We start from the raw sequence: 22,951 nt of genomic DNA, 5'->3' as shown, positions 1-22,951 counted from the left end.
GATGCTGTCACACACATCTTACTGCTGAAGTGAAAGGAACACAAACTCCGCATCTATAACGTCTCGGCCTTCTCGGCTGACAATGCAGCTGTGAATTACGGCAGAAAACACTCTGTTTACCAAAATCTGAAACAACACAACAGCAAGATCCTGCCTGCAAACTGCCCAGCTCACATAATCCACAATGCAGTAAAACGTGCCATCAATACACTGAAAACAGATGTGGAGACTGTAGTGATTAAAACATTCAATCACTTCAGCTGTTCTGCCAAGAGAGTGGCCAACCTCAAAGAAATGTTTGAATTTGTTGCGCCACATCCCGACACGTTAATTGAGCCTGCTCCCTGCAATTAACAGACTTGTCAACACCTGGCCAGCTGTGCGCAGCTACTTCTTGTCGCTGGGACGTGAGGAGTGTCCCCGTGTCATCTGGGATGCGCTTGGTAACGAGCATGGTGAAGGAGAAGACTGCAGCGAGCTGGAGGCCACTCTCTTCTTCTTGCAAAACACTCTGAAGATTTTTTTCTGATGCTGTGCTGAGCCTTGAGAGTGACAGTTTCACCTCAGTTGAAGTGTATGCGCTGATGAACGGCCTCCGAACCAAACTCCAGCAGCGCAAAAAAGATGTTTTCTTTGGAGCAAAAGTTGACTGTGTCTTCGCCTCCTCTGTTGCTTTTAGTGTCAGCAGGCTCCAGAGAGACTTCATCAGCTTCTATGATACCGCGGAGCAATCCAGTGTTTCAACCTCAAGAAAAAACAAGAAATCAGCTACCAGGAAGTGACCGCAGCTGTATCCGCCCTTCAGATGGAAGAGGATCTCGACATGGATGAGCTCTACAATGAGAGCTGTGTCCTGAAAGAGGTCTTGCGTCACCTGGAGACACAGTCACCCTGTAGGTGAGCTTTGGGCCCAAGCGCTAAAGAGCAGGTCTGCGTTCCCCCAGTACGCCAAACTGCTGTCCTTGGTCCTGAGCATCCCCGTGAGCAACGCTTACTCGGAGCGGATGTTTTCCATCATGAAAGGTGCCTGGACTGCAGTGAGAAACCAATGCTCATTTAACCTGGTCCGCTGTGAAATCAAAGTGAAGATGAATTTACAGATGAGCTGTGCAGACTTCCACAAATTAATCCTGGGAAAGACAAGAGTGCTGGCAGCAGTGAAATCCTCCGCCAAATATGCCAGCGACAGGCCTCCACAATCCAGTCTTCCTAGGAGGTAGCTGAAGTGAATTTACACTTTTGTTGCTGTTATCCTCAGAGTTGGGTAAGGGTTACTTTAAAAGTAATCAAAGTACTTTACTACGTTATTTTTTTTTAAAGTAACCAGTTACTTTACTGCGTTACTCCCTGAGTAAAGTCACTCAAGTACTAAAGTACTTCCAACGTTACTCCCTGAGAAAAGTAACTCAAGCACTTTTAAAGTACTTTGAGTATTTTACATTTCCTGTTGGGCAATGGACCACAGGGCGCTAAGCCTACATTTCTTTGTCTCCAAAATTAAAGTTATGGACCACTTGCCCTTCACTGAGATCCAATTCTCCCATCACAGCCATCACTTTGACCAGTAGAAACACAGAACCATCTGCTGCCATAGACAACTGTATGACAACAACACCCCAGCCTTTTTAATATTTCCTCTAGGGATGTTACCACACGGTAAAAGGGGGAAATGATGGTGTGAAACAGCAGAGGAACTTTATCAACCCGGGGAGTACTGTCATTAGCATCAAGCTAGCAAACAATATTACGTCCTCCCGGTTGGACGTAAAGTAATAACATTAACAAAAATTGGTGAGGCTTTTACTCACAACTGCAGAGGCTACCAGCTTCTTTTGAAACAGACTACATTATAGACGGTCCATTATTTATTAATCCCTCTGTGTTTTTTATATTTTTACTTTTTATCCGCTCCCGTTGTCTTTATAATGTTAACACATCTCGCCGTCATTTCAAACTCAACACTTCCTGAATTCCTTTCAAACTAAAAGCCCCTTATAACCTCGGATGAGAGAATCCCTCCATTTTCGAAATAGGCTTTTATTGTGAAACATTTAGGAACTTATTGTGGAGGATACAGTGGCTTGAATGTTTGCGTACGGTGCTTCAAATGGAGTTCCTGCCGTCTGCTGGTGTTTTTTGGTGACAACATTTCGGCTGGCGCATGAACAGACACAGTGACTCAAATAATAGTAAAAGTAATAAAAATAGGACAAGAATAACCCAATGACATCACACACATTGTGAAAGACGACCGGGGATAATTGGTGAGTACCATCGTGTAGTGTGTCATGTCTGTCGGCCAAGTCATGGCACGATTTTATGACTCCACAAGTGTGTAATGTGACATAGTGACTTACAGAATGGACAGAAAAGTCGTGTAGTGTGTACCAGGCATAATGCAAGTCCTGAGTCTGACCTGTCTGTCTGCGAGTTCTCCTCTTTCAGACTGATAGGTTTAACGTTATCACCGTTATTAGAACCAAAAAGACAGTCGTTGCTGTTTTGGAGCTGAAGGACCAGCGCTCTGAAAGTAACGAAATTAACTGATGGCTTGTTTGAAAATTTACTCAAGTATTTGATTGCTCAAACAGCAAACTAACGCATTAGGTTACTCGTTACTGCAAAAAGTAATCAAAGTACTCTGACGCGTTATTTTGTAACTGCGTCTAACTACACCCCTTTTGTCCCATTTTGTGTTTTATAGAGAAGATGAAGAGAGCGCAGGTTTCAGCCCAGAGGACAGGGAAAGTGCAGGCAGCCATGAGAAGGAGTGATTTGCATGTTGCAGTGCAGCCTCTTGTTCTTACTGTTCAAAACTGTTCAAAACTGTTCTACCAACTTGCTCTACAAACTGATACGCCATGAAATTGGCTGACAGCATGAAGTGCTGAGCTACCTCGCGCACTAGACTTTCCCGTTTATGCCACACAACTCTGTCTGATCGGTGTTTAAATCAGCAACTCTCAAACTGGATTTACTTGTCGATGAACCCATTGAGGATCTAGAAGCCTTTATCGACGAGTTATTCTACGGTATGTCCAACAAGAAACCCAATCCCAAACGCACCAGGTCGGAGATGGGTTCAAGCAGTATTGAGGATACAACTCTTCAGGACATTCAAACGTCCTTAACATCCATTAAGGATCAATTACAGAAGCTTGACTTACTGGATAAGTTGGCAAAAGATGCTGAAGATCTAAAACAATCCGTCGAGTTTAACAACTGCTTGATTGAGACTTTAAAGGCTGACAACGCATCCCTCAGGTCTGAGGTAAATACCTTGAAACGCCTGACAAATGATCTCCTTGATGATAACGCCAGGATGGCAAACGACATACTGGATTTACAGTGCAGAAGCATAAGGAATAATGTTATAATACATGGAATGCCTGAAGTTAAGGGGGAAACTTACCAGAAGACTGAGGAGCTTGTAATGAGCTTCTTAGTTGACAACCTGAGAATGAAGACGGAGGAAGCTACATCCATCCGTTTTTCCAGAGTCCATCGCCTCGGAAAACCCAATGTCAAACAGCAAAAGCCCCGTCCTATCGTGGCTGAAGTTTGTGACTCCAAGATGAAATCTGCTGTCATGTCCAAGGGTAAGGAGCTGAAAGGGTTTCACTACTCCATCAGCGATCAGTTTTCACCAGAGATCCTCAGGAGACGAAGGCTGCTTTACCCAATCATCGCGGAGGCGAGGAAGAGTAAGAAAAACGCTCGTCTTCACCATCGACAAACTCCTCATTGATGGTAAGATCTTCAGGGACCCCAAGATAACTTACTGGCTTTGTGGAGGCTCAGGCGAGGTAAACATCACGCCTGAAACTTAGGCTCGGATGCCGAGCCTCCTGCATGTTTTTCCTGCTCATGTTTTCAAACACTGGCACATGTCGATGACGTCATCGTTGCGACCGTCGTCGCTATGACAACGCAGCAACGCTGCCTTCTGTACCGCTGGTCTCTCAACTGTATATCCAGACTCACTAGTACTATTATTAATTTTTAGTTATTTCTCTCGGCCCAGCTTGGTGACTGTTGAACATCTGGCATGGGAATTGCCTAGTGCTTTTTGATTTGTTCACTTTTTAGGCCCATTGATTGGTGTGCCCTGGCTCGTGATGGTTGTGGCTGCTGGGCCTGTTTTTGTTTTTGTTCTTTGTGTGTTGTCTTTAAGGAAGACACCTACCTTGGATTTATCCTGATCTTATTAGTCTTTTTCCTCAGAGAGATAAGGCGTGGGCGAATTTCAGGATGTCCAGGTCAAATGCCGATTGGGAGGCCTATAGGCATTTAAGAAATCTCTCCAAGACCTTAACCTGCAATGCAAAATCTGATTATTATAGGAACTCTATCTCTAATAATTTCAAAGACCCTAAAAGGTTTTGGAGCAATATTAAAACAATTTTAAATACAAATAATAAACATCATATAAACCAAATTAGAGATGGTAACACTATTATCCATGACTCTTGCGCTATTGCCCAGGTCTTCAGTCGGCATTTCTCCTCTGTTCTCTCTGGTCATATTCCTGATGAATCCCATTATAACCACTGTCATAATGAACTCTCTTGGCATATTAGTTTTTCCTTTAAGAAAATTACACCTACAGATGTCCTGTCTGCTATGAAAGAGCTAAATTCAAGCAGTGGCGCTGGTCTTGATGGGATTGAAGCCAGATATATTAAACTTGCTTCTCAGGTGCTTATGTTCCCACTCGCTGACCCTATCAATCTGTCCTTATCTACCTGTGAGGTACCAGCTATCTGGAAGCAGGCACGCGTCACTCCTCTCTTTAAAAACGGCGACAATCTTGATCCAAACAACTATAGACCCATGTCCATCATCTGCTCTACTGTCAAAGTCTTTGAGAAAATAATTTTTAACCAGTTATTCCAGCAGCTTAAGACTAATAATATCCTGTCCACTTTTCAATCTGGTTTTAGACCCAATCATTCAACTTCTACTGCTCAATTGAAATTTACCAATGATGTGTTCTCTGCTTGTGATGCCGGTAATCTCACAGGTGCCATCTTTCTCGATCTTACAAAAGCTTTTGATTTAGTTGATCATTATTTACTTCTTGACAAGTTGTATGCTGTGGGGTTATCCAAAAATGCATTATTATGGATTAACTCTTACCTTCACAATAGAAAGCAGTGTGTTGTTCTTCAAGGTGATAAATCTGAATTTTATGTTCAGCAAAGAGGTGTCCCCCAAGGTTCGACCCTGGGTCCACTTCTATTTTCCATTTTTATTAACGATCTTCCGGCAATCTGCTCCTACTCCTCTGTTCAATTATATGCAGACGACAAAGTCATCTATAGCTCCAAACCCAACCTTCCACAAATTCATACAGCTCTTCAATCTGACTTCAATACTATACAGGACTGGCTCCTATCTAATAAATTATTATTAAATAAAGCCAAATCTTTTACTATGATTTTTGGCACAAAACAGAACATTACAGTGAAATCCAACAATTTAAACATAATATGTAAAGATGGCTCATCTCTGCATAGAGTTGATAAATTTAAATACCTAGGTCTGTGGCTGGATTGCAAGTTATCATTCAAAATACATACTGATTCTGTTCTTCATAAAGTGAACTATGGAATTAGTGTTCTGTATCGTTCTAGGAAATGTTTCACCCTCAACACCGGAAAGAAACTGGCCTCTCAACTCATTCTTCCTTTTTTTGATTATGCTGATGTTGTGTACATGAATGCCTCCAAGACTAATCTCCTACCTCTTAATACAGCCTATAATAAGCTTTGTAGATTTGTTCTTGGTTGTCCCTTCACCACTCATCACTGTTCCATGTGTAGTTCACTTAACTGGTCATCACTTGAAACAAGAAGACATATTCACTGGCTTCAACTGATTTTTAAATGCATACATTTTGACTATCCTCATTATCTTAAACAATATCTAGTCCAGTATTCATCAAGATATCAACTTAGACTTTCAGCACAATCCTATTTCACTGTACCTTCTGTTCATAAATTAATTGGAAAGAGAGCTTTTAGATTTATGGCCCCATCACACTGGAATAAATTACCACCACATATTCGTTCCCTGACATCCTCTCACATGTTCAAAAGCAGTTTGTCTTCTTATTTTAAGTTGAACTGCACGTGCTTCAGGTGATGTACATTATTTATTTATTTATTTATTTTATTTATTTATTTTTTTGAATAATCTCTGTTTTACGTTTTACGATTCATTATCTTGGAAATGTAATGGCATTCCACTCACTTTGCTTTTTTTTTCTTCTTTTCTCTTTCTCTTTTCTTATGCTACTCTATTATAGTTATCTGTGCACTTATTTCTCCAATGTGCTATTGTGACTTGTTTTACTTGTTGTGTGTTACCTGTATTGTTGGGTGTTATCCTTGTATTGTCCTGTCTTTGTTGTAACTGGCCTGTTCTGGGCGCTTATTTGTGAAATGCTTCTTGTATTGTTTTGTAATTTCATTTGTTTTTCGTTGTTGTATCTGACCCCCTGGAAAACAAGATGATGCATCTCAAGGGGTTTAAATTGTTAAAATTAAATCAGGGAACTGATCACAGATGTACTGTGTCTGTGTGACAACAAAAATGCAGAAGTTGGACTGAGTGTCAAAGTAAAGGCTACTTTTATTTATTTATTTTTCAAAATATTTTCTTTTTGGCTTTTGCCTCTTATTAATCGGGACAGACTTAGGTGTGAAATGGGGGGAGAGAGGGGGATAGATATGCAGGAAAGGGACACAGGCTGAAATCGAACCCACAGCAGCTGTCGCAAGGACCATGCCTTTGTACATGGGACGCCACTGAGTTACTGAGAACCCAAAGCTACTTTGATTTCCAAACGCTGTAATATTATGCAAACCAGACTGAATAACACACACTACAGGTATGAAGGCATACAGAATGTAATGTTCATGTTTTCCCATAACTTGTTTCACATTATTAATGCAAGATATTACATTTATATCAGGATACAGAGTTGGGGTCCTCTGAAGGTTTAATCTTGGGGTAAAGGCAAAGATTAGATTCTATAATATCATTTTTTTCATATGGATTGTCGACACTGTAATTTTTTTTATGTTGATATATTCTATACACAAGACATTTATTGCACGTCTGTCCATCCTGGAAGAGGGTTTTTTGGGTGGAGGCTTCATTATGTGCTGTGAGGGTCCAAGGACAGAGGGATGTTGTATGCTGTAAAGCCCTCTGAGGCAAATTGTGATTTGTGATATCAGGCTATATAAATAAAACTTAATTTAAATGGTATTAACACACAACATTTTAGGTTACAGTTTAGTTACCTTATCCAACAAGTGACGAGACAACCCAACACAAGCAGGCAAGACCGTGCATCAGGCACACAACTCTCTGTATGACGCAGGGCATAGGGCACCACCCCTGTGGTCCTGTCGTACATGTGTTCTGCTATGTGTGTTTGGGTCCTGTCAGTCAAAGTTGGTTATTGAAAATGTGCCTGTTCAAAATTACTTCAAACCTCTCCTGCTTTAAAAGAAAAACGTAACGTGAACACAAAATAGCCAGTTTCTCTGAAAGATATTTAGAAACTAAAGAATGATGAAACTGAATCTAACATAGTGATAAACTTTGCTCCCTAACCCCTACCTCCCAAACTACTACTATATTTTGTTCAGTTTCTCCATTCTAAAAAAACAACTTTATGTTATAACATAAATAATAATAAACATGTATTTATCATCCTAACTACATCCTCTCTTTAAATTTGATGTCATCTGTCAGAAAAATATATGATTTTACAAGAAGTATGACACAGTACTTTCACATGATTTGATTGAAAGCTTTGACTGAATAAATTGGAGACATTATATGTCAGTCAATCAATCAGTCAGTCACCTCCTGTCACATGAAATCATAAAATATGACTTCAGTGAAATGAAATTGTCAGTCCCATGTGTATTAAAAGCTAAATCTTTGGTCACTCTCTCCATAAACAACTTTGTTTTTTAGTAATGTTTGCAGGGGAGTAGTAAATTCGGGACTCTGTATATAGGCATTCTCTCCCACCAACAGCTGTACATTCTCAGTGCCAAAAAACATTGTTTTTGATTTGATAGCTAGCAAACTCCATCCAGCATATGCTGCTGGGCATAGCCAATGTTGTAAAACAAGTTGGTATCCTAGAGAAAGTTGCAGTGACTGTCACTGTAACAACCTGCAGTTAAGGTGTCTTAAAATCTATCTTTAGTCCATAATGGGGCGAGCAAGATTGATCCATGTTGTGGTTTTAAACTGTCACAAGAATGTGTCACAAAATATGAACCTATAAAGTCCAGTTCAGACCAATGATTTGAAATGAGACAAAACCATTTTAGAACGTTGCAGAGAAAAAATGCAGCGGTGTGAACTGGCTGCTCTGAGCTTGACTCAAGCCAGCTGATAGTGTCACCTGCAACTCTGCTAGTCAAATCTGGTCAGGGGCTGGAACATAAAGCATGTCACCTGTATCAACAGCCACTCAGCCTGTAGTGAAGTCACTGGTCAAGTCAAAATGACTGCAGACAGAGTTTTTATGTACTGCCGTGAACACCTTCTATGCACACATTACAAACTACAACTCCTTGGCTGAAGAGGTACAAAAGGCCCAGAACCTCTGCCCATGAGTAATATCCACAGGCAGATCTGTGCAGATCCTTCAAAGATTTAATCAAGGTACCTGGACCTAATGGTATCAATGGCTCACTTTTAACAAATATGTGTTTCATTTGGAGGTCTTGGATTCTCATTTTCACTATGTTTTGTCTTTTAGAAATTATGTAGTAGCATTGGTAAAGTGAGCGTGTGAGCAAGAATTGCATTGCCAACAACCGCTCCACTGTATTTATTGTGCATATGTGCATATGACAAGACAAACAAACAAACAAACAAACACAAACCAATCAGGTATAATAGTTTTCTTGCTGTTATAAACTAAGCACAAAAAGTAAGGAAATTTGTGTTTTTTGGTAGAGTATTTCTTTATTGTAACAATGCTTCTTGGCAAGAAATCTAATGCTGTTGGAAAAGCTATTTGTTTCCCTTTTAAATGGTGCCACATTTGTAAGGAACATGCATTTGTGGGGTGAACAGCAGAACTGAGTATGTGGGTTGCGGCCATGAAAAATTTGCCATATCGTCTCTGCTAATGCCAAACAGCTTTTTTTTTGCTGTTGCTATTGACTCTTGTTTTGAGCTTCTGGTACCGCCAGGTGCTGACAATGCTGACAAATGGTGCTGACAAATGATTGTCTCTGTGAGCATGGGCCCTGCTACAGTGGTCAGTTGGTGTCTGCTCCAAGAATTGGCATGCAACGATTGACTGATCTGGATAGGGCCCATGCGACAGGGCAACATCAAGCTGGTGTTCCGCAAAACCAAGTTGCGGCATTATTTGGAGTGAGCCCTAGTACCATCTGCAAACTGAAGGCCAAGTTCCATTTAATGGGGGATGTCAGAGACAGGGAGCGAAGTGGGCGTCCCAAGAAGAAGGCACCCCAAGAAGACCTTTTCCTCATCCTGTAAGCACTTAAGAACCGTAGGCAGTCTTCTACAGATTTGCAGTCAAGGTTAACAGGACGATATGGCAGATGGCTCTCTGCCCAGACCAGGAACAGACTGCATGCAGCCAATGTCCAGTCTCATAGAGCTGCCAGGAGGCCTGCCATGACTGCCCTTCACCATCAGGCCTGTTAGCGCTGGTGTCTGCAAAACGTGCACTGGAACCTGAACATGTGGAGGAACGTTATGTTCAGCAATGAGTCCAGATTCTGCCTACGGCAGTTGGATCGTAGGGTCAAAGTGTGGAGAAGACACGGAGAACGCTTTGCTGATTGCCGCCACCAAAGGATGTTATTCTATCAGTGCGGCAGTGTGATGGTGTGGGGCAGCATCTGCCTCACTGGAAAAACAAGGCTTGTCATCATTGGAGGCAATCTCAATGCAGACAGATATCGAGATGAAATTCTGCAACCAGTGGCAATCCAATATATCCACAGTCTGGGACCGAACGCTATCCTCCAAAATGACAATGCTCGCCCCACAGAGAGGGGTTTATCAGAGACTGCTGCCAGAATTTGGGAGTGGAGAGGATGGAATGGCATGCCAGCGTTCCTGACCTCAACCCTTTTGAACACTTGTGGGATCAGCTTGCACATGCTGTTTGTGGCAGAGTGACCAACACAACCACATTGGCTGACTTGCGACAAATGCTGGTTGAAGAATGGGATGCTATCCCACAGCAGGCTGTTGTGGCTGTGTATGGCACTTCCACAGGCTACTGAGGCTCCTGTTTGTTAAATGAATAAATTGTTTAATTGCCAATATGTCTTGTTTCTTCAGACTTCAATCATCCAATCCACCAAACAACACCAAACAAGACTCAACAGCAACAAAAAGCTGTTTGGCATTGGCAGAGAAGATTTGGCAAATTTTCATCGGTGCAACCCACATACTCAGCTCTGCTGCTCATCCCACAAAGGTATGTTCCCTTACAAATGTGTCACCATTTAAAAGGGAAATAAACAGGCTCTCCAACGTTATAAGATTTATTGCCAAGAAGCATTGTTACAAAGAAATTCTCTACCAAACACAAGTTCCTTACTTTTTGTGCTTAGTTTAGATATGCAAACTAGGCTAATTGTTGTCCCTTTACAAAGGGTGGTTATGTTGTGCACTCCTGTATATGAGTGCATGTATGTAATAACTAAAAAAAAGCCTTTGCTGCAGGAAAATGTGTGAATGCTGAAGGCTGAAATAAATGTAAAAGCATTATTGAAAATGCAGAACTATAAAATGAATTGCCTGAAAGATCAAACAATCTGGCAGAAATGGAAGCTAAACTGCATTACCTAAAGAAGCTATGAGCTGAAATACATTTCTAGAAAAGCTAGAAACTAAACTGTATTACTGTCAGAGGAGAGTGTTGAAATTAAAAATGTAGAAAGTACAAAAACACAAGCATAAAGTCCTTTGAGAAGGTAACTGACATTTGAATGGTCTCTGTTGCTGAAGTAGTATAGTTATCTCTCCTCACCTGTGAAGACCCTGCATGATCATCCTTGCTGGCCTCTGGTCCACTTTCTCCTCCCTGACCCTGCTCTTTCTATTGTAGCAATTAAGATTAAAAAAACATGTGCAAAGCAATAGTGAGCACAAGTTCTTATTAAGGAGGAGCTGTTTTTTTTCCTAGCATGAAACTAGCTAGCAAATGATTCAATATAGGTAACAATAACATTAGTATTCTTGTTAACTAGCTTAACTTGATATATTTACATCTATTAATTAGTCATCATTTAGCTAACATTATCTACATGCAACAGCATTACTCAACTTACGTGGTTTGTTTGGAAGAAACTGTGCAAGCTTTTTTGCTTCTTGCTGGCTGGTTTGCTGACCATAGTTAACACACAGCAGCACTGCCCAGCAGCACACGTCTCGTCTGTGTGATTGTTTCAGATCACAACACAACAGCGTAGTCAACTGACTGTGAGACTAGAGCTGTCCAATCAAAGTGCAAATATGGATTGCGCACCCATCAGAGAGTAGTTTTCCACAGAAACATTTGGCTGCACTCCATTTCATTCAACCGGTACGCCGGTCAGGTGGAATCTTCCCCCCTTCCTCTCTGAAGTCTGACTGCAACTTCAACTTTGCCCACCCGGCGCGCCGGCTGTTTGAAATTAATTTAAAATACTCAGCTGCCAGCCTTTTTTCCAGCGTTCGTCCCTGGCGTGAGAATTGGTTGGGCAGAGTGAGACTGAGATGGAAGGTGAATGCGTGTGTCACACGCCAGATGCGTGAGAGTTGGCAACCCTGCGCTAGCCTACATTGTTAACACCACAGACTACCCCAAAGACACACACACACACACACACACACACACACACACACACACACTGAAGCTAACACAACAACACAAGTACACAACTCTATCTGCCGACATGGTGTAATTAAGATAGATTTAATGTGATGTGTCTTGGCTGTGTGGCAAAGTTGTGTGCCCCATACTTATGGGTTAACCCCATGACATTTCCCCCTCCCTCTGGAGACAACACGCGTTCTGGAGAGGTAGTCAGCCGTGCAATGTCCCTCCCTTTCCTGTAGAGGACATCAAAGTCAAAGGGCTGCATGGTGAGGAACCATCTTGTTATTCTGGAGTTGGTGTCCCTCATCTTCTGCAGCCATGACAACGCCCGGTGGTCCGTTTACAAGATGAATTTTCTTCCCAGCAGGTAGTAGCAAAGAGAGTTCAAGGCCCACTTGATGGCAAGGCATTCCTTCTCCACAACTGAATACCTGACTTCATGCTTGTTGAGCTTCCTGCTGATGTACAACATAGGCTGGAGACTACCTGGAACCTCCTGCAACAGGGCAGCTCCAACATCCAGCTCAGATGCATCCGTCTGCAGAACGAATGGCTGTTGGAAGTCAGGGCTCTTCAGTACTGCTCCTTGCACAGCACACTCTTCAGGACCTGAAAAGACTCCTCACACTCCCCTGTCCACTGAACCTTGTTGGGCTGGTTCTCTTTTGTCAGGTTGATAAGAGAGAAGGTAGAGAAACCTGGGACAAAATGCCGATACCAATCCACCAGGCCCAAAAATGACTAGACCTGTGACTTGATTCTTGGTCTTTCAGCCAACATGATGGCATCCACTTTGCCAACTTGGTGATGGATCACTCCCTTACCCAGCACATATCCAAGGTATTTGGACTCCTGCTTGGCCAGCTCACACTCATCTGGGGGATGGTGAGGCCTCCTTCCTTAATTCTCCTCAGCACTTCCATCAGATGGGACAGGTGATCCTCCCAGCTGGAGCTGTAAACCACCACATCGTCCAAGTAGGCCACGGCATAGGATTCTGTGCCCCTCAGCAGCCTGTCCATCATCTTCTGAAAAGTTGCTGGGGCCCCATGCAGGCCAAACGGGAGCACCGTGAACTGAAAGTGGCCAAAAGGAGTTCGGAATGCAGTCACCTCCTTGCTCTCCTCGGTGAGGGGGATCTGCCAGTGCCCCATACATAAGTCCAGGGTACTGATGAAGTTGGCACTGCCCAGTCTCTCCACCAGGTCATCAATGGCTAGATTTAATGTGTCTTGATTGTGTGAGAAAGCTGTGTGCCCCATACTTATCAGGCATGGGTTAACCCCATGACACAGATACTTGTTTAAAACTTATGTGATGTTTGTAGATAAACATATGGAGAGTAGTAGGATTTCAATATGGAGTCTGGGGACACTGCTTTCTAAAGTGTGTTTAACACACTGGAGATAACGGCCGGCAACAAAACAGGGCCTCTTGCATTTTTTAAAAGGACATGCCCTCCCGGAAAAGGAAACAAACACACAGAGAGCTTGAAAATGGATACCGAGAGATTTAACTCTGTTTTATCAAACATGTGCTCAGTCCACAAGATTATGGAAATGAAGCACTTACAGCGACTTTGTTTAAAACTTTTAACAGAGTCGGACTATGTTTACGAGCACAAGAGTTCAGCGAGCCACCGAAGGACTGTCCTGCGGATTTACTATTGGTTCTGCAACGCAGGGAGTTTGTTTAAACTCTGAAATTGTATCTGCCCATCTAAACACAAAATCAGGGAGAAAGACATCAGTCTTTAGTTAAGCAAAGCATCTAAAGACTGACTTGTGAGTCTAGGTTAGCACTGTCGGTTTTGGGTTTGAACCTACGGGCCTGCTGGGGCCTTTTTGTGTGGAGTTTGTATTTTCTCTGCTTGTCAGTGTGGGTTTTTTTCCGGCCTCGTCCCACAGTCCAAAGACATGCAGGTTAGGTTAACTGGTGATTGCCCAAAAGTGTGAATGTGAGCTTGAATAGTTGTATCTATAACTCTGTTTCAAAAAACTTTCAGTATAGTACCATTCAGAACCAAAAGTAACACCTACAGACATATACCTAGACCCTAGATTGGTTTAGCGTTTTAACTGCAGACAGTACTCTGAAATGTGGCTGGGGTTGTTGTCCGCACAGCTCTGTGCTGTATTTCCTCTTCGCCAGTGACAGATGATCATCTGCACTTCATTTATCATCCACAGAACGGGGATGCATGCTGATATTTTCAGAACAAAATAGAACAGGTTGGAGTGAGAGTCCCTCTCGATTGGATATTCAAAAATAGCGGGTTTGCACTTTTAGTCCTTCTCAGGTAAGGGCAGGGGTTAATCCACAATTTTCCACAATAGAAATGGATAAAAATGTGTACTGAACTGAACTGTAGCGGGCTGCTTGGTGGAAATGGGGCTTATGTGTCAGCTTTGTGATTTTTTGGGCTGTTAGCGACTCAAACCAGAGACTGTTATATCAGTTTTTTATTTTTATTTTTATTTTTAATGCATAGCATAAAATGTATTTTGATTCAACAAAAGTTTAAACATGAATTCAAATGAAATCATATTAAACTAACGGCAATAATGCAGTTAAATGACTGATTAATGAAAAAACAATGAAAAAAAACAAATAAATCACAAATTATGTAGGCTATGGATTAAACACAACTCACAAATTAGTCAAAATAGATCAAATGAATCCACAACTCAAAATGTACCTACTTATAGAAAAATAATTCAAACTACACAAAACACAAAGAGATTTGCTGCCCTACTGACCAGCAGGCCTTGCCTTAATGTAGCAAGGCCTCGCACAACAGAACAAAATAAATGGCCAACTAAATGAATATATTAAAGGTGCAACAAAATCAACCAATTGTGGGAAAAACAGTGGCTGGCTCCTCTATTTAGGTGTTGGTTTCAACTAACACAAACAAAAGCATATCAATATAACAGAAAAAAAATGTGACAAACATTTTAATACATAATGTTCAAACAAATGATATGTAAAACAAGAAGAAAGTCGTTCCTCTCATTGAGAGGCTTTACAGATGATTGGACTCATCACTAACTGAGTTAACTTTTGAATAAAATAAATAAAATCTGTTTAAATAAAAATTGTATTGATTGGCATACCTTACTTCTTGGGTGGTATGCTTCGGCAGCCACAGATTTTATGTCAAACAGACCGACCCTAGTCAGACATTTTTACCCATTATTTTAAAAGATTTTTTAAAAGAATCTATTTCTTCATGAACTAACAACTATTTTCTCTCTTATCAATCGTGGTTTAAAATGTGTTTTATCAAATAAAAGCCTACCAGATCAAGCAGCAAACAATGCAGTCCTCAGCTCTCCTCTTAGGTGTGTCTATAGGGTCATTCGAGATGAGCCAGTCCTGCGCAGATTCGATCACCGGTGATTGGCGCACAATGCATGCAGGTTAGTTTTGTGTCCGACTTCATCCTGACTTGCTCTGACGTATTACAAAAGTGGACGTCGATAAAGTCGCGAGAGCGAGGTGGCCACAGTTTTTAGAGCCAGGCGCTGCAGTTGCTCTCCACCGACTGCACCGCCTGGCTCTCACCTGATCTAACAGCTGATTGGTTTAGACGTCGACTCAACAAGATGACTACTAAAAAAATACAAAACTACTCATTTTTGTTGAATTCTAGAGATTAAGATTGTATTTGTCTGACCTGATGGTTTATTCTGTTAACAGAAAACATGTTGTGTGACTGATGGTGAAAACAAACTGATATATGGGTCTGATCACTTTTTTAATGAACTGACACCATTCCAGACAGGATGTAAGTGTGTCTTTGACTTCCTGCACGGACTGAAGGCTGCTGGAAACTGTCGTGAAACTGTCCGACTTCACCGCAGCTTTTTGTCACCGCCCCCCGCTGCGGCCGCCTGCTCTCGTCTACTTTTCAGGCGAGGCGCAGTTCATCTCGAACGAGCCTTATGAATGCAGGCAGAAAGGCCCAGGTTCTTCTTCGTCTTTGGGCTTTAACGGCAGCTTGCATCCTTAGCGTTGCATTACCGCCATCTTCTGGAGTTATTTGACTCCTATATTATCCAGTGTCTCATATCTTCCATATCCGTCCAGTTCTTTTTAGAAAGCATATCAAACACTTTCTGCCTTTCCCAGTCTCACCACATGTCAGTATGTCCTTTAATCTTGCTCCTGTGAGTCCTTCTCTCCTCATGTCCTCCAGCATTTCTTTCCGTTCCTCTCTGTATTTGTTGCAGTTGGTAATCACATGTTCCACTGTTTCTGGTGTCTGACAACAGTCACATAATCCATTTACATGTTTCCCGATAATGTGAAGCGTCCCATTCAAGTTACTATGTCCAATTCTCAGCCTTGTCATCACTGTCTCCTCTCTCCTATTTCCTCCCCTGCTTCTCCCAGCACCCACTTTCTTCTGTACTGCATATAGATGTCTCCCTCTCACCTCCTGCTCCCAGTGCTGCTGCCATTTTTCATTTGTTTTCTTCCATACTATGCTCTTTCCTTCCAATTTTGATAACTTGATCATGATATCTATATTTTCTTTTTTAACTGCTTGCTTGGCTATAAGATCAACTTTCTCATTACCCACAATACCCATATGTGCTGGAACCCAAATAAATTTAACTACTATACCTTGTCTTATTATTCTTGAATGCATTTCTAGTATTTCATACAATATATCTTGTCTATTTGTGGAAGTACCTCGCTTTAAACTCCACAAAGCAGATGCTGAGTCACTACATATAAGCACGTGGTTTGGTCTGGCTTGCTCTATCCACTCTAGCACCATCACAATAGCAAACAGTTCAACTGTATACACACTTAAATAATTTGACATTCTTTTACCCATTTCCACTCTTTTACTAGGAACTGCAACAGCAGCCCCAGTGCTGCCTGTTGATGGATTTTTTGAACCATCTGTAAATACATGAACATAACTAATATAACTACTTTCTGTATATCTATAAAATTCATGTACACAATCTACATTTTTATTTCTTGCTTTAACCTGAAGCAGCTCTAAATCCACCGTCAGTCCTTCTAACATCCACACAGGGATTGTAGGCCACAATACTGTTGGGCAGAACTCCATTTCATACACCCCCAGGTCTCTTGCTGTTTCATCTCTTGTCCATCCAAAACTTAATTTCATTTTTCTCTCCCTTTCCCAACATTGTTCTAGCACTTTTCTGGTTGGGTGATTTTGTTCATGTCCTCTTATATTCATCCAATAATTAACTCTTAGCTGCTGCCTACGTAAAGACCGCTGCATTTCAGAAAGGCCCAGGTGAAGTCCCCTCCCCTCTTTATAGATTCTGCCCACTTGCCTGGGTCCTAGTGCTGGGCCTGTTTCCCTTCTCTGCTACAAGAATAAGCGGTTACAAAATTAAATGAGTTGGCAAAAATCCTACAACAAACTTTGACCATATTGTAATTCAAGTGGACTGAAAGAACACTAGACTTCTGTACCTCCTTTCAGATTTATAAAATTTAGCTCATGCGACTATGACCAGTCTTTTCAGAGACAGCAGCAGTCAGTCATGTAATCACTGCTTGTGAACTGCAGTGCTGATTAAATATGACACAAGATTCTGTTACTGTATTGCCCATTTCTCATCTCAGATGTTTTCATAAACATATTTGAGTGTACTGTTCAGCTGCAAAATGAGAAAGTTTGTGACATGGCTGCCATGTTGAACAGTCGAGCTGAAACCACACACTGGCTTTTCTGTGGGAATGCTAAAACAGCATTTGGACAAAAAGGCTTAATATATTAAAAAGATTAAATGGTAGAAAAAATGTTGAGTACAAGCATAAATACAATCAATGCTCTTAACAAGCTGAACATTTTGATATTTGAATGCTTTCTGTAGCTGAAAGTATGCAGAAGTAGTAGTCAACTAAAAAATGTACGGAAGTAAGAAGTCAAAATAGTAAAGATTTGGACCTAAATAGTGTGAAAGCTGAGTCAGCCAGGTCACCTCTTTACACACTCATCTTGTTTTTGTCTTTTTTTTAATTCAGTCAATTATTTCTTAGTGTTTCCTAATTTATTCCCATTGCCTTACCCCTCCTTCATGGGAATACAAGTAAGGTTTATAAGAACTCCTGTTCCGTGGCAGCTGAGCTTCATTTGGGAAACTGATGATTGCTGTGTCATCATATTCCCTCCTCTAAACAATAATCAAATCAAATCGTCAAATGACTGTCAATCCCTTGCTGTGAGGCAACAATGTAAACCACTACACCACCATGCCGCCATTATTATTATTATTATTACTACTACAGATATTTCCTTTCTTTTCCTTCTCTTGCTTCTCTTAAAATGGTTTTTGTCTTTTTTCCTGTAATCCGTCACACCAGACTGACTGTTCAGTGCACAGCTCACACTGCCTCGTGTCTGAGAAAAAGAAACTGGGAATATTAATGCATTATATTGGGCCATTCTGGGTCCCCCTCCAGCACCGATGCCTTACACACAGTGTGTGATATGTGTGCCTGTAGGGGTGGCACTGAGTGGGGTGATCAGAAAGATTGGAGTTTATATATTTTAGTTTAGTTTAGTTGCATTTTTGTTCTTTCGTCCTCTTGTGTGTAGAATATGAGATAATATTTCCTCTAAGAACTGCTTTAGAGAGGTACGGAACTGCCACCTACTTTGAGGGGACTAAATACTTGAAAGAAGCCAATATAGATTATATAGACAGTATAGACAATCTAGAGAGAAACATGAGGCCCCTTTATACTCAGTCCCTCATCAGTCCTATGCCCCCCTCAGTACATCAGACTCATCAGCTGGTGGTTCCATCTTGTTACTTCAGATTGAACTTTGAAGTCTACAGATGGAAGTAAGGGAATTGCGTATTACTACATTGCACATCATTCTTCAGTCTTAGAGTGTACATTAACATTAACTTCTTTCATGTCTCTATTGGTTATAAATAAGTGAGATGTTAAACCTATGTGCCTCGACAACATGCATCATGTACGATTATTCTCCTCAATTCAGCTTCAGGCAGCTATCGCTAGTGTTAATATAAACAAAAATGTCACTGGGAGAATTGATCTAAAATTTGACCGTTACATTGTTGGTGTTTCCCTTGTAAATATAATAAAATATAGTACATCAGTAGAGACATGGGATAGTGTAAAGACTATCACTTTATTTAATGTATCCCATGGAAAAACTAGTAAATCTTAAAAGTGGGAATAATAAATAGAAGGCTTAATGTCATCCCTATATCATTAATTTGAATGAAAAAACAACAGGCTATATAAGGCATATGCAAACACAGGGGACTGCAGTGTTTATCTACACTATATATTATTTAGGGATGCATGATATTTTTCCCCTAGTTCCTTGTGGGTTCCATTTAAGGGCTTGTCAAGTGATGTTTGTGGCAGGTTTTCTGAGGGTGTATCCAGTCCAACTCCACTTCCTCTGTAGAATTTGTGAGTCACTGGGATCCTGGTTTGTTCTTTTCCACAGGTCTGCATTACTTACTTATTCTCTCCATCAGATGTTAAGTATTCTCCTGAGCAGGGCCGGTCCTGGACATCTGGGGCCCTAGACAGGATAAGTTTTGGGGGCCCTACTTTGCTATAAACAGACAATTAAGGATACACAAAACCAGATACCATAAGCAAGTATAAACCTTATACATTAAATCTTTACCTGTATCAACATGATGGGCCATAGTTTACTGCTAACTGAGCACACTCACTGAAACACTTAAAGTTAACTGACTGCACTTGCCTTTTTTACCTTTACTATTTGTCTGAATGCTGCTTAGTGTTGAAAATTTTAAAATGACATTAACTCTGCTTGACCACTAGACAACTCCAAACCTAAAGTATTATATAAAATATCTAATGCCCATCTAACTGAAGAAAAAGAAAAGCAACAAAAGATTACTGTAAGATATTACATTTATTCTCTAAATTATAATTCGTAACAAGCCATGTAAGGGGGAAAACAACCTAAATGCTGAAAAGAATCCTTAAAATAAAACTTCAAACCCTAAACTATTCTAACCAGTAACAAATAAATAGGACTAATGTACTTATCCAAAACAAAATGAACAAGGTAAAAACTGCAATAAATAATAAGAAAAAAAAATGACCATTTAACATTAATATACATTTTTTTCTATTTTGGAGTATATTACTTTATATCAGTATCTTAATCATTATAGCTAAATATCATAAATGAGTTCAAATTGTTGAAAACAAAGACATTTTCAATTTCCTGTTGGAAATGTAGTTTATGTACCATGAACATCTGTTGAGGTTTCCTCTGTGGATGAACCAGGAGTTGGAGTATTGTCATCTCCAGCTGCTGTGTGAGAATACAAATAGAACATGCATAACATGCAGAGTAAATTAAACATAAGTAATTATACCAGGTGACATCCATGAACAAGAAGACAACACACTGAACTGTAATTTTAAAACATTTTCACTTACCAGTGCTTTCATCCTCTCTGGTTCCACCACCACCAAAATATTTGAGTATTCTCCTTCTGAAAAAGTGATATATTAATTACTTTATTTATTTCAATAACAATTACTGTAAACAGAAAATAATGCTAAAAGAAAATGTATGTAGGAGTAACTAATATTATTTACCAATACAGCTTTAGTTTAGTATGATTTTTTAATCCTTTGATACTGTTCATATTCTGACTTTCACAGTATGAAGCAGGTAGTTTTTGAGCCTTTATTATTAGACACTATCAAGAAATATGAACCACAGTTATTTTGCACATCCCAACCAATGCTGCTTTTAATTTTTTCCATGAATTATATTTAAAGTGAAGGATGTAACAACCTTGCTGAGTGATAGGTTTCACAATATTCATTTGAAACTCTACACTGTGTGAGTGCATTATTCAAACAACAAAACAACAAACTTGTCTGTAAATTTCAAACAGACACTACAAAAACACATATTGCACATACTAACCTAATCACCCATTCTGGTAGTGATACATGTTGCTTTACTTGACTTTACCTTGATCTTGTTTGTTTGCCTCTTCGACCTTTTTTTTCTGTCCTCCTGAGGGATATGCCCGCTTCGACATCTTCCTAGACGGTAGTCTAGGCACTCTGCATGCTCTGTTCAGTGAACAGCACCTCCCCCCTGGTCCGTAGGGTCCCCGTCCTGCTACAGGTTGACCATTATGTATGTTGACCATTGATGTTGACTCAGTAGTCATCGTTGCCAGTTTTTTGGATCAAACAAACATGAAGATCCTCACATGCCGCCCTATGAATAAGTAGGCTACAGTTCACTGTAAATAACAGGGTTGCCAGGTCTGCGCAGAGGTGTGACAGTCAGTCAACTCAGTTTACTATGCATCCATTTGGGGGCCCCCTAGTGGCAGCAGGGCCGTAAGCAGCCACTTAATTCCCTTGTAGCAGGAATGTCCAAACTATTTTTGATGAGGGCAACATACAGAAAAATATACGAGGGGCTGGACCACTAGAGGTGAGTTATATAGCCTCACCTCTTGTGTATTAAAGTTAGAAAACTCAATCAAAAATTGGTCAAATATGCTATATTGTTGAATATGCAAAAAAAAAGAAAAAAAAAAGAACCCCCCCCCCCCGCCTACATCACAGCTTTCAATTAATGGATTTTCATTTATTTATTAAAAAAAGGGTTGGCAGCTCATTCTAGATTATAATTCATTTGAAAGCCTCGTTCTTAGTCTTTTACATCCGACCTGGAAAACCTCGCAGCCACTTTTATTTGTTATAGTGTACCATGCTCCTGGCCCATATTCTGAATTTGTATCTGAATTCTCAGAGTTTTTATCCAGTTTAGTTCTTAAATCAGATAAAGTTATTATTGTAGGCGATTTTAACATTCATGTCGACGTTGATAATGACTCCCTGGCTACCGCGTTTATCTCATTAATAGACTCCATTGGCTTCAGTCAGGGTGTACATGAACCCACTCACTGTTTTAACCATACCCTCGATCTAGTTCTGACGTATGGAATTGAAATTGATAACCTAAAAGTCTTTCCACAGAATCCCTTGCTATCAGATCATTATCTGATTACTTTTGATTTCTTTTTACTCGATTACACGCCACTCAGCAACAGTTACTATACTAGATGTTTATCAGATAGTGCTGTCGCAAAATTTAAGGAAAAGATTACTTCGTCGTTAAATTCAATACCAATACCTTCAGTAACAGAGGTTTCCCGTGCCGACTTTAACCTCTCCCAAATTGATCATTTTGTTGATAGCGCCGTAGGCTCGCTGCGAACAACGCTCGACTCTGTAGCTCCTCTTAAAAAGTAGTTAACAAAGCAAAGAAAGTTTGCTCCTTGGTATAACTCTCAAACCCGTAGGTTAAAACAAATATCGCGAAAATTTGAAAGGAATTGGCGATTAACCAAACTGGAAGAATCTCGTTTAATCTGGACAGACAGTCTCAAAACTTATAAGAGGGGCCTCCGCAATGCCAGAGCAAACTACTCAGCATTAATAGAAGAAAACAAGAACAACCCCAGGTTTCTTTTCAGCACTGTAGCCAGGCTGACTGAGAGTCAAAGCTCTATTGAGCCTTGTATTCCTTTAGCCCTTAGCAGTAATGATTTTATGAGCTTTTTTAATGACAAAATTCTAACTATTAGAGGCAAAATTCATGACCTCCTGCCCTCAGATGGTAGGCCTACCTATCTAACCTCAAACACAGCTGTAGAACCTAATATATATTTAGATTGCTTCTCCCCAATTTCTCTTCAAGAACTGACCACAGTGATTTCTTCATCTAAATCATCAACGTGTCTCTTAGACCCCATCCCAACTAGGCTACTTAAGGAGGTCTTTCCTTTAGTTAACACTCATATATTAGATATGATCAATATATCCTTATTAACAGGCTATGTACCACAGTCTTTTAAGGTAGCTGTAATTAAACCTCTACTAAAAAAGCCCACCCTGGATCCAGAGGTGTTAGCCAACTATAGACCAATATCTAATCTTCCCTTTATGTCAAAGATCCTTGAGAAAGTAGTCGCAGACCAGCTGTGTGATTTTCTCCAG

The 22,951-nt window shown here is 40.6% G+C and overlaps 1 protein-coding gene and 1 long non-coding RNA gene across 3 annotated transcripts in view; one reads left to right on the top strand and one right to left on the bottom strand.

The window, feature by feature from the left end:
- Positions 1-22,951, top strand: part of dhrs7cb (dehydrogenase/reductase (SDR family) member 7Cb) — a 107,425-nt gene that overhangs the window by 23,398 nt on the left and 61,076 nt on the right. The window lies entirely within an intron of this gene.
- On the bottom strand, positions 19,287-21,603 carry LOC144459447 (uncharacterized). Its single transcript, XR_013488430.1, has 4 exons — positions 20,904-21,603; positions 20,357-20,412; positions 20,163-20,228; positions 19,287-19,490 (listed from the first exon to the last, which is right to left on the bottom strand). It is a non-coding gene; the product is annotated as an uncharacterized LOC144459447 (long non-coding RNA).

This window comes from Epinephelus lanceolatus, chromosome 21 (assembly GCF_041903045.1).
Source record: "Epinephelus lanceolatus isolate andai-2023 chromosome 21, ASM4190304v1, whole genome shotgun sequence".
Lineage (NCBI taxonomy): Eukaryota > Metazoa > Chordata > Actinopteri > Perciformes > Serranidae > Epinephelus > Epinephelus lanceolatus.
Note: the sequence above shows the minus strand (reverse complement) of the source record. Positions and strands in the feature narration are given on the sequence as shown.